The sequence below is a fragment of the Lichenostomus cassidix genome, chromosome 3, assembly GCF_008360975.1.
Source record: "Lichenostomus cassidix isolate B80296 chromosome 3, HeHo_3.0, whole genome shotgun sequence".
Lineage (NCBI taxonomy): Eukaryota > Metazoa > Chordata > Aves > Passeriformes > Meliphagidae > Lichenostomus > Lichenostomus cassidix.
In genome coordinates, this window is record NC_139483.1 from 36,866,281 (window position 1) to 36,883,439 (window position 17,159).

General features: G+C 34.9%; 1 protein-coding gene across 6 annotated transcripts in view; it reads left to right on the plus strand.

Moving 5' to 3' along the window:
• The window catches only part of QKI (QKI, KH domain containing RNA binding), a 150,398-nt gene that overhangs the window by 37,086 nt on the left and 96,153 nt on the right, over positions 1-17,159 (plus strand). The window lies entirely within an intron of this gene.

Here is a 17,159-nt window from a genome sequence, read left to right on the forward strand (position 1 = left end):
CCTGCCCTGCTTAAGCAAAACTCTTTGCTTGTCTGTCAATGTTGTGTTCTCCATGGGATGTTCATTTCTATTGTACTCTTACCTTGTGAGGGGGAATGGTTTCATTTAACTAGAACTGTTTTGAACTTGTCTAGTCTGAAGGGTTTCTAAAAACAGACCTGTCAAAATCTACCCCAACTACCCCAACCATTTTCATCGATCACTGACAAAAATAAGAAATTATGTTCTTCTTCCCTGAACAGAATTTAGACATTCTGTTGGAGTAGTGCAGGGTCCAAGTAAGGGATTTGCACATTAAAGTGGTACGAAGTTGAAGAAAGTAAGGAGCAGCAAAAAATGGAGGTAACACTTAGGTATTTCTGTGGCTTTTCTTTGTATGGTAATTAGATTAAGCTCCCCAAAATGGAGTTTTATTATTTCAATGCTGCTAAGCACATACAGGCTTCTAAATAAACCTCATTTATTTAGAGGTGCTCTGTTAAGAAAATTATGCTTTCTGTTAAGAAAATTAAGTGCAAGTCCTTATTCAGAACAGAATATTTAGACAAATGTCTTTTTCCCTTCTGAGTTTTCACAAAGTTGTTTTGCTTTGGCATTAAAATATCTGTTCTAGGAAAAATGTTCAAGAAATTTGCACTGACACTAAGGACATCCCTCTCTCCTTGCATTGTATTGTTCTTCAAAATTAAACATATGTGTATCTACATACATATATGTACATGCATGCATGTCCCCACACCAAAAATACTGATTCTTTTGAAACTTTGAGAGGAACTGTGCAATGTAATTGTTCCACAAAGCCGTGTAAGTAACTCTGGACTTAATGCCTGCATATATTTCAGAGTTATATTGCTTAGTGGCTTCTTAAAAGATTTGTTAGTTATTGAAGTTTTGGTTTCATAACTTGACAGTGCATTCTTTGTGAAGAGCTGCCTTAGTTATTTGTTGTAGTTTTTACAAAGCTTCATGCTTGCTGTATGAGGATTATGAGTAAGAAAACAGGTACTGAATTTTCCTTAACTATTAAGATGCTGTTCTAGAAATCAGGGGTTTAGTAGCTTAGCTCTTCACTGCCAGTTAATTGTGAAATGTAGAGTAAATAAGCAGGAAGGAGTTTGTCTCTAGTTACTGTCAAAGCACTTGTGTAATGATTTCTCTAGCTGCTGCTAGCTCTTTGTGTGTCTTCAGAAGAATGGCCTTGAAGTGGTCACTAATTTATTTTAATAAACTCTTACGCATTCAGAAGTTGGAGAAGCTTGTGACGTGTATACATGTGACCTGGAATAAAAAGCTTGTTGGTTCTTGTGAGATGATGTTAAGTGTGTGCTAGAAAATGTGCAGTTTCTGCCACTGTGGTGGGACCTGGCAGTTCAAGCTTCATTGGGGAGCCAAACCCAGTGTTCTCTGTGTGCTCCTGTATTTATCCATTGCGACTTGGAATGGGATTTGCGCAGCCTCAATAATTGGTTAATCAACTAACTAGAATATACCACTATATATGGTGGTATATACATCACACCAAAAGATGTGATTTGGTACGTAGGTCCTTTCTAAAATCTTTCTGCAAGTTAGAAATTAAGTAACCTGCTTTGAATTCATGCTAGCACAGCATGCGGAAGGTCTGGAGTGCAGTGATTCCAACTTGATAAAAACCAAACAAGTGTAAAATTCAGTTGTAAGTAGTAATTTTACCAGTAAAGGTAGATTTGTCTGTAAAGGTAGAAATTAATTTTCTGATAATTTTCACAATGTTACATAAACTTCTTACTCATACTTAGCAATTAATTTAGTTGTTTTCAGATATAGGAAAGACATGCTGTATAGACTACGAGAGTGATTTTCTCAGATAAATCTAGTTCATTCTTTCTATTGCCATAATTTTCTTACAACTGACAATCTTGTATGCCTCACAAAGATACAAAGTTGCTCAGAGAAGAGTGACCAGAAATTGGATTTCTGATGTATATTTAATAATATTTTTAGTAACAGAGATAAATAAATTAATCAGCAGAATGTTATGATGGTCTAATAAACTTCTGTTATGACATATTTTTGACTTGGAATTTTGAACATATTGGTTAGTTGACTGTACTGAATGCTGGATAGTCGTATAGTGCCATTTTGTGCACAAAATCCTCAGTTACTTGTGAGGCATAAAAATAATGGTCTACCATAAATTTAAACAAACGTGCTTTACATTTGTGTCTATATAAACATATACAAAAGATGAAACAGTAAATTTTCATAGTCTGTATCACTTTGGTATTGCCGTTTTACTATCCTTTGGTTGCCCACACAAAGTAAAGAATACATAAAATTAAATTAAAAAGCTAAAACAACTATATAAAATCCCCTGAAGGCTCTTAATTTATTTTTTATACTAATGCATATTGAGCATTTTTAATCTAATATTTATTTGAAGGCCATAGTTGATGCAAGGTTCAACTTGCCAAAAATCTGATTGACTGAAACAGCCTGTAGTTTTAAATGCTGACTGTACAGAGTCTGAACGTCTACTTCTGTACCAGTAAGTGGTAGATATGCAAAAATGTTGCTAAACAAGAATTCATTTTCTTTGGTGTGTTGTATTAATAAGGAGCATTTTTCCATTGTGTAATCACAGTCTGATCAATTGTGTAACTGTTGGGATTGTCTCCTTTCTGGCACTTTTTTTTCCATAGGAAGTTACTATTATGTAGTTGGGTCTATTTGTATCATTTTCTTCTACCACCCCTGAAAGGTGTTTAATCTTTATATAAATTTTACTACTAAAATTCAGATTTGAGATATTTAGTTTTTCTGAACCACGTATATGCTTCTGAAACTTGAGAAATTGTGCAAAAGGCACCCAGAAAGTGAAATTGCATTCATTGTCCATATTTTGCCCTTCAGTTAAAAGTGTGTTCTCTACAGTGTAATGTTTGTGCTCTCATATAAGTCTTTGGTATTACAGTTTGAAGGCATTTTCAATTCATGAAGAAATAACTTCCATCAGAATTCTAAAAAGTAAGAAGAAAAGATGTCAGAAAAATTCTTGAGCTCTTAAGAAGCAGAAGAATGGAGGATAAGCTATTGTTTGTGGGTGAATAGTTAATGGTCTTTAGCGTTTCTTATGCTTCAGATAAATGATTAATTTTCTCAAATTTCCCTAAAGAGCTGAGACTAAACTTTCTGCCTGATATCAATTTAAACAGTTTTTGGAATTAGTACCTACAAATGTTGAACTGAATAAATGTGTTTTCTATTATAATCGTGGCTTTATTATTAATAAGTACCCTGTTAACTCTGATTAATGTGAAATTCTCTGTTGGAACTCTTCTGTGCCTCTTCAGTAAAAATGTAAGAACTCAGTAATTATCGCATCTAAAGTAGCATGTCCTTTGAGTATACTGAAGCTCAAAGGCCAGCAGTGATAAACAGCTTGTGCGTACTTTCTGACCATTTTAGTTAAAACTGTTTAATTAGTACAACACAACGATGAACACAGGGACTCGTTTTACCATGGGGAACTTCCTGACAAAACGTTTAAATCCTTTTTCAATTTGGTAATATCAGAGTTTAATAGCATCCCTAATATGGATTAGGAAAATGATAATATCTTCTTTATTTATTGTTCTGATTCTTTTACTTAAGCTTTTCATTCCCTAGTGGTAAACAGGGAAGGAGGCTAAAAGATATGGCCTTGTTTACCCTTGCAATGTGAAGGAAAGAGAGAATAAAACTGGTCTCTGTACATAAACTTGGAATACAGAGAAATGGCAGGGCTGAAGGAAGATTTGGGAAAAGGTCAACTACTGATGAAAGTACAAATGCATATGAAATAACTAAAGTAGTTTGATGACTAATTTTCAGTCTTAGTAGGGTCACTGGAAAAACATTCTAGTAGAAGTAATGGGAACAAAATATTTAATTTTGGATTTGAACTTTATATATTCATGAGAGGCTTTACGTGCTCAGGTTGCACATGGTAAGGAAGTGGATTGAGAAAGGGCCCCTTTGTTTAGATGCTGTTAAAATGGAGACATGCCTTAATATCTGTATGAAGATTTTTTTACCCTTTCTGTCTAATGTTTTATTAGATATCCTTCCATTACTGACCATATGAATTACCTTTTGACAGGTTGGTTTTGTGGGTTTTTATGGGTTTTTTTTTATTTTTTGAACCATGCTAAACACTCAGTAGCTGGTTTGGGGGTTTTTTTGGTGAGTGTTTTGGTTTTGGGGTTTTTTTGGTGAAGGATGACAGACATTGTCATGATTTTATTCATAAATAAGCTGGTTAAATCTCCAGAGCATGTTTGCACTTGGAGGCAAATGGATGGACGACAGTCTAAAATACATTGGAATTAAAAATCCTGTCCTTCAGTCCCTTACAGTAATCTTTCAGGCTCAGCATCATCTCAGTAGCACCAATTAACTTGGTCCATATCTCCATTATTTTTTCCCTGTTACACTTTTCAAGAATTTAGTGCAATTAAGTTAGGTGATTACCTTGCCATTTATCTGTTAATATTGTTCTTCCCATTTTATTCTTACTTTATAATTTTGCTGTTTGCAGATCATGTGGTCTTTGTGTATGTGTAAATAAAAGGAAAAGGAAGGTAGGGTGGTAGTAACACAAGTAAACTGAAAACTTAGTAAGTATCATTTGCCTTGGGAATGTTCCCCTTAATATTTTTCAAAGTTTGGAAATCTGGGAGAAAAAGAGTTGCATTGGCTAATGATAGAAATGTTAAATGTATTTGTTGGGACACCATGTTTTTATGGTGATGCTTGTATTAGTAACTTCTTTAAATTAGCATTGCAAGATTAAACTCCTAGTTTTATATGCATGTGCATGTATGACACTCCCTGCAGAAAGCAGTGGATGATTTTTCTTGTTTAATCAGTGTACAGGTCCAATTTGTAAGGATAGGAATCTCCTGATCTGGCATTAACAGCTAGTGCTGTTTGGTGCCTCTCCTCACCATGGGTGAAGAGGACTGTGCATATATAGGGAAGCCAAGTGCTAAAGGAGAATGGTAGTCTAGAAAATTAGTCTAAACAGCTAGTTTGAAGATACCTGTTATTTTTCTGTGGATAAAATAGCTAAAATTATTCTAATAAATTAATTTTATTAAAAATGTTTAACTCCGGGAATTACAAAATTTTATGTTGCAAAAAAAGTGTCCAGCAGAACTTTTTGAAGTAGGTCTAGCAGTCAACATCCATCATGATTGGTTTTGCTCCTGTAGCACCTTTCATTATAGCTCATCTCATTTTATATGCAGAGTCAGGCTTTTAGTGGACAATCTGTTTGATCAGAGCTGTCTTCTTAACACACTTCCATTTTGAATTCTGCACTTCATGTGCACACCGTTTCTTTCTTTCATGGATTACAGAAATATTTGGGTGCATCATTTCAGTTGATCGTGTGCTAAAACTCTGGTGTCAGCTTCTGCTGCTTTTGCTGAATTGTTTTCCTTCAGAACTTTTACTTTGTGTTCTAGTTCTGAAGTACAGAAGAGTTGTGTGGAAATATGAGTAATGAAAGGTCAGCTGTGAGGCAGATACTTGTGGCATACTGATTTTGTTTTACATTGGGGGTTTTTTTTCAGTTTGTTCTTTGAAATGTTTAGTGTAGGAAAGAAGGTTTTCATACAGAGACGGAGAAGTGCTTCAGCATGATCTTTTTGCTTGCTGTTGTGAGGTCAGGTGCACTTGGGTACACCTGCTGAACTTGTTGGTAGGTTTTTTGGGCATTTATGTCCTGTGTACTTTAACTGGGATTGGAGACTGCAGTAAACATGAAAATACATCAAGTTAAGTGCTAAAACAATACTTAACAGAGCAAGGTAGAGCTTGTGTTTAAAACACACATGTGAATTTACAAATTACTGTTTAGACATCAGAATCCTTAGTAAGTTGTACTTCATTGCTCAAAGTCAGGAACCAATCTTCCCTCTGCTTCAGAGAGCTGAAACAGACTCCTGTAGCATATGGGGCTGGTATTTGGGAAGTAGTGTTTTAAGGAAGGAGGAAATACAGAGAGAAAAACCCTTTCTTGATGATTAAGAGGTTTTTAAACTTTTTTCCCCTTTGATTAGTTGACAAAAGAAGAACTGTAGCACTAAGCTGTATTTTCCCGAGAAATGTATTTTCCCAAGAAATTTAACCTGGTAATTATAATACCATGCTGTCTTCACCCCCTCCCCCTGCAGTGGTCAGTCAGCTTTTGACAGACATTTTAAATACTCCTTCCTTTTTACTAGCTCTGTAGTTTAGTTATTACTGTTTGTACACTCAGATTTTTATGGAGTTGCCCTTGCAAAAGTAATTCGATGCTTTCCAGTCAAAGGACAGCAGTTCAGTAACTTCATATGGGTAGGTCAGTGAAATGCAAGTCTTCGCTAATTGTGTTTGCTCTGTGTTTTGCCAGGATAAGATGGCACCAAGCCCCATCTAGAATTGCTGTTTAATGTAGTTTCGAGTTCCAGTCAAAATACCAGCTTGGTATTTTCTTTGTATCTCTCCTAAATCATATGCTTAGGTAAAAATCAATTTACATGCCCTCAATGGTTTAAAAGGTCTGTTGTTTATTACTAGAGTCAGTCTGCCCAGAAACCTTGGAGGTGCATTTTAATTAAAAAAAAAAAAAAAACCAAAAAAACCAGCCATTTAAGCAACATGGTCAAGTTTTTTTAAACAGGTGTGCTGTTGTGAGGTTATGCTATTTCTGAAGTTCTGAAGTCATTAATACATTTAAAAGTGCACATCACTTGTCAAGGAAGAGTTTTCAGAGTAGTGCTGCATTTATAGCATTCACTTCTGATCTGAATTTGTTCCACATTTCAAAAGAACAGAGTTGTTTTGCTCTGCATTTGTGTCTCATTGGTGTTGGTCACTTGGTCATCTTACATAATTCTTCTTGAGAAGAAGGTTGTACACAAATCAAGCTTTGGGAATAAACCTCCCTTTAAGGCATTTCCTTTTTTTCTTCTGTGTTTCATTTCATAGCTTAAGAACTCTTGTTGACCTGCCTTGGTTTGGAATGTTGGATTTAGAATAAAACACAAATGCTACTTCAACAGATATCTTTGCATAGGAGATTCTGTGTTTCTGTAGCTGATAGATGCTCATCCATTGTAGTGTGGCTCTACCCAATTTATGAAATTAGCTCTCTGTTATATTTTAAAGCTAGTAAGAACAGTAGATAGACACCATTGTTTAATTTCAGTCACTTTGGCGTAATACGAATTCACAGTTCTAGGCTTTTATATATTTCTTTTCTCTTTAAGAGCAGTGTAAAGTAGTCAGTTCTGTGAAGGCACTGATTCCTTTTGATATTTGCTGCACTACTTTGAATGAGTTCTTCTTTCAAATCTGCTTAGTATTTTAAGAAAAATAATTCTGCTTGATGAGCAGCCAGTTCCTTTTTACACCTTATTTGCACTCATTTTAGTTGTCTCTTATTATATAGTATAGTACTTCCTCTCTTCAGGCAAGCTCATGCACCTGTCCTAATCGTGTACATTCATCCACCCAACATTGCAGTTGCTTAGGTTGATTAAGGCTTTTTCAGAAGGTTTCTGTTTCTTTTAGAGTGCATAAATGTGATCAGTGTTTCTCAGCTATGTGGTTTATAAACACTCAGAACATGCTGGCCCAAAAATTCAAGTTCATTCTAGTTGCAGATGTTGTGATCTGTGGTATCAGAAGACACTGAGGGCTTTGCCCTGTGGTTGGTGATATAGGAACTACTTCCTCTGGGAAGATTATTAACTAAGTTGTGATTTAAAGTTATCTTAAATATGCAGCAATTTATCAGATTATATTTTCCCTGTAAAGTAACAGGTGGTCTAAAAATGTGAATGCTGCATTAAATAGGTATCTCTGTATTGCTGTCCCTAATTGGAAATGACCAGTTGTTATATTGCTAAGGGATCTTAAGTACTGATGATAACGAATATATTTTTCAAATCAACATCTTAAATGTCTGGGTCATGCTATTTAACCTAATTGTTTGAATTTTATAATTTGAACTTACTTGACAACTTGATTACCATTTTTTTTAAAAAGTGATGTCACTTGCATTAAAAGTAAAGCAAAATACCAAAATAGTCTATCTTGAGCTTTGATCTCATTAGATTTTTTAAAGTTATTCTAGCCAAAGTAATATTTGGCTTTTTTTTTTTTCCTTCCACAAGTGCAAATGTCGCCCTTGAGATTGGCAAAATTATAAACAAGGGATTTTGAGTCTTTGTGAAGGACTTCAGTTTTTTCTGAGAGTCCATTGATAGGCAAGCTGAAACAAGACAGAGACCTGAAACTCTGGCTTTGTAATATAGATAGGGCTGGAACATAACATGTATCTCTAATGCTAAGTCACTACAGACAGGTAGGCTGACATGTAAGCGTGAAGTACCAAAAGTTAGTTAGAAATGAAGCCTGAATGTATCACTTGTTGATTTGCTGCTCTTTTAGTAGTGTAATAGTAGATATTTTTATTCAATATTACTAGATATCCAAAGGTGCCACTGTTACTGTATTACTAGACTGTAAATATACTATTATACTGCTGTTCCCAACCAGGTGGGCTTTTTAAGGTGTTTCAGGTGCTTTTCAGTTTTGACTCATTTGTCTTTTTATGCATTGCCTTCCTACAGTTAGAGCACAGACTTAAGGTTTGGTAATAGCTTTTAGCAGAAGTCAGTTCGAGCAAACAAGGTAGATTAGAACACTAAAACACTAACACACTTAAAACACTAAAGGAAATAGTGAGGGCTGTACTTTGAGCTGTCTTCGGTGTTTCTGACCTGTTCTGCAGTTTTAGATTTGAATTTTGCAAGTTTACTTATTATGGCAGCTGTACATATCTAGAGAAGACTTTTTCTAACAATGTTTCCAGAAGGTAAATGGAATTACTAGTTTAGCTTTTCACTTCAGATACAGTCAACACTGAGAAATCTCTTTATTATTTATTTTTAGAAGAAATATTTGTACAACAGCAAATGCACATAGAGACCTTCTTACTTTCTTTAACACTTGATTGAAGTATGTCACTTTAAGTCTGTAGTAGAATGAGAAATGCTGCCAATTAGATAATCCTACTGGGTTTTGTTCTGAATTTTGGAAGGGGGATTGCTTTTGTTCTTATGAAACAATTTAAAATTACTTTCTCTCTCATGCTTCAGTGTTTTTATGGCATGAAATTCTAGACCTAGTTTGGTAAATGAACCCCTAATGAACGTGAAGCAATATAAACTGTGTACAGTGTACAAAGCTATGACTAGGCATGATGTTTGTTTAAAAAGTGAGGTTTTGTAGTTCTGATTGTGAAATACTTGGAGTATTTTCAATATATTTACAGATAGAAATAGGTATTTCAGAAGTTGATTTCTCTTAAATGACATAAGAATTCTCATTAACCTTCCCCTATGATTTCATAAAATTCAGTTTCACTGTAGAGCTCTTAGTCTATGAATGAGATTGCAGTTGTGTTACCAATTCTCAAATGTGTGTAAAAGTTAAAGGAGCAAAGCAAAAATTACCTAATATTGGTTCTGATTTTGAATTACAATTTAGTCAGCTAAATTAAGCAATTAAAATCAGTCACATGAATGCAAAGCATGTTTATGTTTAGGAATGTTAAACACCTTAGTTTGTCACTCACTTCAGAAATCTAATAAAATGCATTTTTCCCAAAATATCTTGCTTGAATGTGGAAGCTTTCATCACAGCTCTAATTGGCAATGCCTATCTTTATCCACACAACAATACTATGCATATTTATCATAGGTTTAGTTGCTTGGTTGGTTGGTGTGGTGCTTTACCACTTTATTTTTAACTTTGCTTGTGAAAGAGAGTGCTATTATGGAGGGAAAAGTAGTGATTGCTATTTATATAGTACTGTTTTGAGGTTTTCTGATTTGGAAGTGTGCAGTTTCTGTGTTTCCTCCCTTCCCATCTTTCAAGGTGGCAAATAAATACGTTTTTGCAACTTAGAATTATAAAAGACTGAATTATTCAGCATAAAATCTGTTGCCTTAAAGGGATGAAGAACTTTGTCTAAAGCTCCAGTAACTAATAAAATAAAATGAAATGGTTACTGAGCACCTCTCCTTTGCATAAACTTGAGTATAACCTCAAAGCCTGTTTCTGCAAAGTCAATTTTTCCTTTTGAGAGAAGGAAAAGTGACTGTATTTCCCTGGTAAATTAAAAAAAAGAGAAAATGTCCCTTAAGTACAAGAATTCCATTTCTGTTTAGTATTTGTAACTATAATATCACTATCTGCAATGGTGCTCCAACTTAAATGTATCTTTCTCACTTCTAATTACTGAGAAATGGAAGTAGTCTACAGCTAAATTGCTAACTTTAAGTGCCTTGGGTAATGTCATATGTAGTCACATCTAATTAAAAGGTATTATTATGGAAATTAGTTGTTGGACTGTATATCCTGAGGATCCTTTGTTGTTGGAATATGAGTTTAATGATGTAAACTGTGAGGCTTAGAGGGCACTGCTGGATCCTACAATTAGGTTTTGGAGACCGATTTACACACAGCACAACTTGTTAATTCTCTAGATAAATGTGTCATGATTCCCAAGTAGAGCATGGAATTGAACAATTTTTACTCATCTCCTGGTGTTATTGAAACTGATGTCTTGTCACTGTTCTCAAAACCTCATCTTAGTGAATAGGATGAAACAGATTATTCACTATCTCGCTTAAGCATGCCTACTATTAGATTGTTCACAGGATCTGATTTCCTGAGAGAGTTTCTGTTAACAATCTTTCAATTACTGTTTAAAGGTTTTTATGACCACTTAAAGGAGGGAACTACCAAGCGGTTCTGTGGGCCTTTAAATAATTGCAAATGGGAATCTAATGATAACAGAGATTCCCATTTTAAAACCATGAAATTGTTAATTTGTCTATCTTTACAGCTTTCTCACTTATGTTGATAATTCTAAGCAATTTAAAATCCAATTATTTCCAAAATACGACAGTAATTAGATTAGTGTTTTTACATGAACAGAACTCGTAGCATAAAAAAAATCATTTGGGGGAATTTTATTTTAGTTATTTGAAGTGGAATTGAAACTACCCAGTTAAGATTCTCTTTAAATTTGTGGCATGATGAAAAGGGTTAATGTTTAAGACAATATTAAATGGAAAGAAAATGTGACTTTAGTTTATATTATTATGTACAAAAGGTATGGAGAAAGGAGAGGTGAAGCAAATAGAGTACAAACCGGAAGGTCTTCTTCCCTGTTAGCAGAAGAAACAATGTTGCTAATTAAACATGCTAAAAGAACAAATTGCTATTTCACTAAAGATCTGAAGGTAATGTTTATACATACAATTATACAATTGATAAACAGTAAAAATTAGTCCAGAAGTGGTGCGAGGGAGGCAAAACCCAAAATGCTTTTTGCTTGAGTGTGTTTGACAAGGCATGGCTTTTGTCTCTGGTAACTGATAAGGACTCTGCTTTGTTGCTGTGTGTTCTTGTGTCTCCTGTCTGCTGATCCAGCCTGCAGTGTTGTCAGCTCAGGGAGGAATGTCAGGAGACTGGAGCAAAAGGGACATTAAATGGTTGACACTGAGGCATGGCAGTAAATGAGATGGGAGCTAAATATATAGGTTTGTGACATTCTAGCAGCTGGCTAAAGTCCTGCTGTTTGTTGCTTGGGTATACTAGCCTTAAAAAGGAAGAGAATGCATTGTAGCACCAGGAAGAAAAAAAACAGCTGGTGGCTTATCAGTCAGCCCTGATGACAGAGAAGGTTAAAGAGTTTGGAAGGACAAATCTTGAAAGAGTGCTTTTATTAGTAACAAAATTTTTAACTTGATATGAGTGGTTTTATAAAACTACTGTAAAACTTGGCTTGTTCAGTGCAAAGAGACATGAATGCTTCATTTGTTGTCCAAATAAAATGACTTTAAAAATTTGCTTATTTACTTTTGATTCAAGCAGTTTGTTAGGTGATTTTTACCGTAACTTACTTTTGATGTTTTCTTGCTCTGTAATGGGACTCTTGGAAACAGTTTGATATTTAATTATCTTGGTGTTTAATGCTTAATTTAGAAAAAAAAAGAGTTAATTTTTCTAAAATATGAAAGTGTGAATGCTCTTGAACGGTATAAACTTTATGTATCTTAATCCCCATCTTTATTAGAGAGTGAGAAAAGTACCATGTGATTTAAATATGATTTTATGTTTGATACACTTTCAAAATGAAAGTTAATGTTTGGAAAAATCCGTGTTTGACTGCTTAAAGGCGTCATATTTGATGTGTAACTTATAACTACATCTAGTTCTTGCAGTAAAGGCTGTTTGAATGTAAGCTTGAAACAAGTACAGCACCTTAGTCAAAAGATTAGTCTGGCGTGATATTCTTTGCTGCTTCTTCATGCATGAGGTTTCTTCTCAAGAACCTGCTTAGTTCTTGAACCCAAACTTGATTGTTACCACTGGCTTGTAGCTGACTTAAAGTGAAGAGCAAAACCTCATTTATGGCTCCTCAGCAAGTAAAGCAGTAGTGGAGAAGCCCTTCTGTCCTGTCTTTTGTACTCCTAGCGAGTGTCTGTGTTGGTGGCACTCTGACACTGCTGGCTTGAACAGGTCCCTGAAAGAAGCTGCAGACTAAAGACATGAAACCGTAATACAGGTTAAAAGCCTTTAGTGGAGAGGACTTCCACTTTTTTTTGAGTGCTCCTTGTGCTGTGGCATCATCTGACAGGAGAGGAAAAAATAAATTCCCGATCTCCTGCTGTTAGGGAGAATTGGTCTGTTCCCTTCCTTAAAGTTTGCTGGAGTGTTTGTAGAAGTGAGGTGTAACTGAGCAGCTTAGTGTCAGCTTTTAGAAGACTGCAACAGGGATAGTTGGGTCTCATTTGTGTTCATGTTAAGAGCTCGTTTTCTTCCATTATAGGAGCAGCTTCTCCTGGTTAGAGCAGTAGTACCAGCATGGTTTTCTATCATTTTGAGATGGCCTTGCATTAATTTATGTGTTTGTATGTGTTTTTCTTCTCTATGGCATGTGAAAGTTCAGATGGACTGTATGTAGCAGGGCGATGCACCAGATAAGGTTTTCAGGCCTTGAATAAAAGAGATTAGAGAGATTTGAGCTGCTTTGCTCAGGGAATTTGATGTATTGTGTTTAGGCAGATTTACTTTTTTTTATATACCACTGTATAGAGAGATTGATGGCTGTGGAGCTATATAGTAATTTGAAAATCCTCTTTTGCATTTAGTGCATGATGCCATTTCTGAAGTGCTGGTTCCCTTTTTTAATTAGCAGCTCTTTGTGGATCTTCATTTTGATTTCTGTAAGTTGTTCAGGTCTATGCCAATATTATCCATGTGTTAGATTATACAAAAACACCAGAATAAATATCAGCAGAACTTAGCTAATTTAATAAACTTGCCTTTATTCCTTCTACCTAGCTAATGCAAGTTTGTTTATAGTATTAGGTTTTTTCCAAGTGACTGTTTCATTCTGCACAGTAAAAAACAGAAGCACACAGCCTTTATAGCTTTATGTTAGAGGTCAGTAATTTAATGGTTATTCTTAAATTCTCTCTGCCTTTGTAGTCTGTTATCTGACTTCCACTGCTTCTCGTTAAAGGAACTTAGGGAGTGCAACATCTGCACTGTTTTCAAATTTCTGTACTCTGACAATATAATGTAATATCTTATGGTGGCATTCATTTTCACAAAAAATGTAGGCCTTGTTTTGGATTTCTAGTGCTTTCTATTTTCATTATGGTACAGAAAAATGAAAATGAAAAAAGATTTCTTATACGATCCTAGGACAATAAAGCTTCTTAGTATTCACTTAATTTTGAACTAAATGGTAAATCTCGTGCCCTTAAATGTTTATATCTTGGGATGCTTTTCAGAAAATGAAATTGAATAGAAGATTGATTAGATGTGGTAATTTGCCAAATCTAGTAGGTAAGGATATGTTTGGGTTTTTTTATGTTATGCTGTTAGGTAGACTGATCTTCATATTGGCCGAAGAATTTGTGAAGAAGTGATGTTAGCTCTTTAGCAGCGAATCTGGGAAAACAATGCCCTTGAGATTTAAAGTATTATCTTTGTGTTAACATAGATTTTTTTTTTCCACGTGGTATTACTGTGTATACATTGTGTTTAAAAAATAAAGTGGAATCTTCTGCCCAGAGGAGCTGAAAATATATTTTCTGAAAAGACTGTGTTAGTAGTTCAGTGTTGTTTCAATGGATGGAAATGGATTTGGTACCCTAGATAACATTTTGAAGGTACTGATCTTTGGATGTACAGGAATTACAACATGCTATATTATGGCTATATTTTGATGACAAGTTCTGACAGACACCTATTTCAAACAGATGACAAACTGTATGTTGGCTTCTCTGAGTAGTTGTAATGCATTCAGCCAACTAGTAGCTACTGCTCAGGTGGTTCTGTCACACTCATTGGAATTTCAGTGCTAAAAATTAAGTGTTATTTAGATAAATATCTAGCTATCATTGTATTTCATTGAAAGTTTTCAATACCCGAATGAAACACCACCAAGTATTTAGTTGGGATTTACTCAGGTCCTCTTAGAAACTGCAAGCGTAGAATTTGGAGAAAAAAGTTGTACACTTCAGGGTATTACTTTTGGTTTGTTTTTATCTTTTAATCTGTGCTTTGAGATTTCTTTGTTCTTTAATCAAGAAAGCTGTATTGCCATTATTAAAATGACCTGGAAAGCTAGCCTGATTTTATTTTTATTTCATTTTTTATAGATCTGATCTAATGTATTTACATGAGGTTTGTAACTGTTTGTCAGTTAAACATGCTCTCAAAGCCTTCAGTAGAGGTTATTAGAGGTGAATAATGTGGATTTAAAGGATTTAGTAATTCACTCTAAATCCCAGCTATACTTTTAAATGCATTTATTTTTTTTCCTTTTTTTTGTTTTTCTTTTTTTTTTCTTTTTTGAAAGGAGCATTTTAAGCATTAGGATGTGGTCTGCTGGGTAAAAATGGTATTTTATTGACATCACAGGGATAATCTGGTTTGTCTAGCTCACAGCTGCAGTGATCAGAGAGATTCTGAGCTTTTTGAATGATCACCATATCAGTGGCTGATACTCTGCTCAGTCAGGAACGAGTGCAAATAATCTGTAATAATCTGTAATTGGCAGGTCAACTCTACCAACAAAGCTAACATTGCAGAACTATGATACATAAATTGTGGCACCCTTACAGGACCTGAAGGGAGCCTGCAGGAGAGCTGAGGAATGGCTTTTCATAAGGACATGTTGGGATAGGTCAAGGGGGAATGGATTTAAACTGAAAGAGGGTAGAATTGAAATAGATGTTAGGAAGAAATTCTTCAGTGTTGGGATGGTGAGACAGTGGAACAGGTTGCCCAGAGAAGCTGTGGGTGCCTCATCCCTGGAAGTGTTCAAGGCCAGGTTGGATGGGGCTCTGAGCAACATGGTCTGGTGGAGCATGTCCCTGCCCATGGCAAGGGTTTGGAATTAGATGGTGTTTAAATTCCCTTCCAGCCCTAACTGTTCTATGATTTTAGGAAACTGAATAAGTTGATATTTTTATTTTAAGATGGTTACGTTGCTGTGGTCTTGGGACTTTATTTGTATGGTGGTGATTTATAAAAACAATTTAGTTTTTATTATAGCAGGCAATATATCTATTGAAATTTATCACCCAATTAGTATAATCTCTGTTTGCTAACTGAAATTGTATGGTGTTCTGTTTATTTTGGCACATTCCAGAACACAATTGGAAGTAGTATTTAATTTGTTAACTAATGCATCGTGCCAGTGTACAGGTACCAGCAAAGAGAACTTAATAGTTGAATAGGACTCAGGGTTACCATTTGAAAATTTGATACTTGTGATGCTCATAACTAATAGAACTACTTTAAGTGTCAAAATCTTAAATTGAAAAAAATCTGGATTTATCATATTAAAAAATCCTAAAAGTTCTTATTTTTGTACCACCTGTTTTAATGTTACTTAGAGAACATCATTAGTAAGAAATAGTAATAGTGATCAGTTTTTAAGGTAGACCAAACAATTTTTTATGGTAATCCATCCTTTAAGTTATTGAACGTGCATTGCTGATGTCCAAGAAGGGAAGGCAGTAATTTTTATTCCTACAGAGAGAATGAGGTGCTGCTGTTCATCACTGATTCTTTACTATCTTCTTATTAAAGTTTTTCTGGAAAACATAGATACATTTGTATCAGCATTTCTTATTGAAGATTGTGTGCAGAGTCTCTGTAGGCAAGGTTTGTTTACTAACTGTCCAACAATTGCTAGATACTGTGCTCAGCTTTTGTGAGCCAACTGACTTGCAGCATGTGTGTGTTCATTCAAGAGATTTTATTCAGTTCTGAACATAATGTGAACAATTCAGTGTCTGAACTGTGCTGATGAGGTGAGTTAGAGGTTAAACAGCATTGAGGAGGACTGACTCACGCATGCCATGAAATATAAATAACCCAGTACTTATATATTTAAGGTGTTCTTCCCTATTGCACATAATGCTTACTAATAAGTGTGATAAACCTTCTGGAGATCTTTCTCCTTTCTGCATGTCTCATGGAATCTATAGTGTTCTAATTGACTTAAGCTGTGCTTAAAAACCCAGTTACATATAATGTAATTTAAAGGAATTTAACATGTTACCAGAATTAATCCTACACTAACTGCATTACATCATACGTAAGTTAAATGTAGTTCTGGGAAAGAGTAATAGATACAGGTATTTGTATGCAGAGAACTCACTTACTCTGTTTCTAGCTGAATTGTTTGTTGGAACCTCTGCAGTGTGTAATAGGCAAAACTTTTGCAGTAGTGTGTTCTTTTCGTCTTTTTTTGGTATAGCATATCAGACTTGAAAACACTAAATGTTAACTTTGTTCTTCTGCTGCACAAATACTATGTTTTAGTAATATATTACAAATATGTTCATATCCTTGGTTTTTGCATTAATACATATTTTACAGACATTTTTGAACTAGACTAAGCTGGTCTTACTCCCACAATAATTATCAGTTCTTTCCCATTACAAGACAAGTTATTATCTGGCTTTGATGTTAAAAAGTGATTATGGTAACTGAACTAAGAACAAAAAAAACCAAAAACAACCCAACTCTGCTCCCCCCCTAAT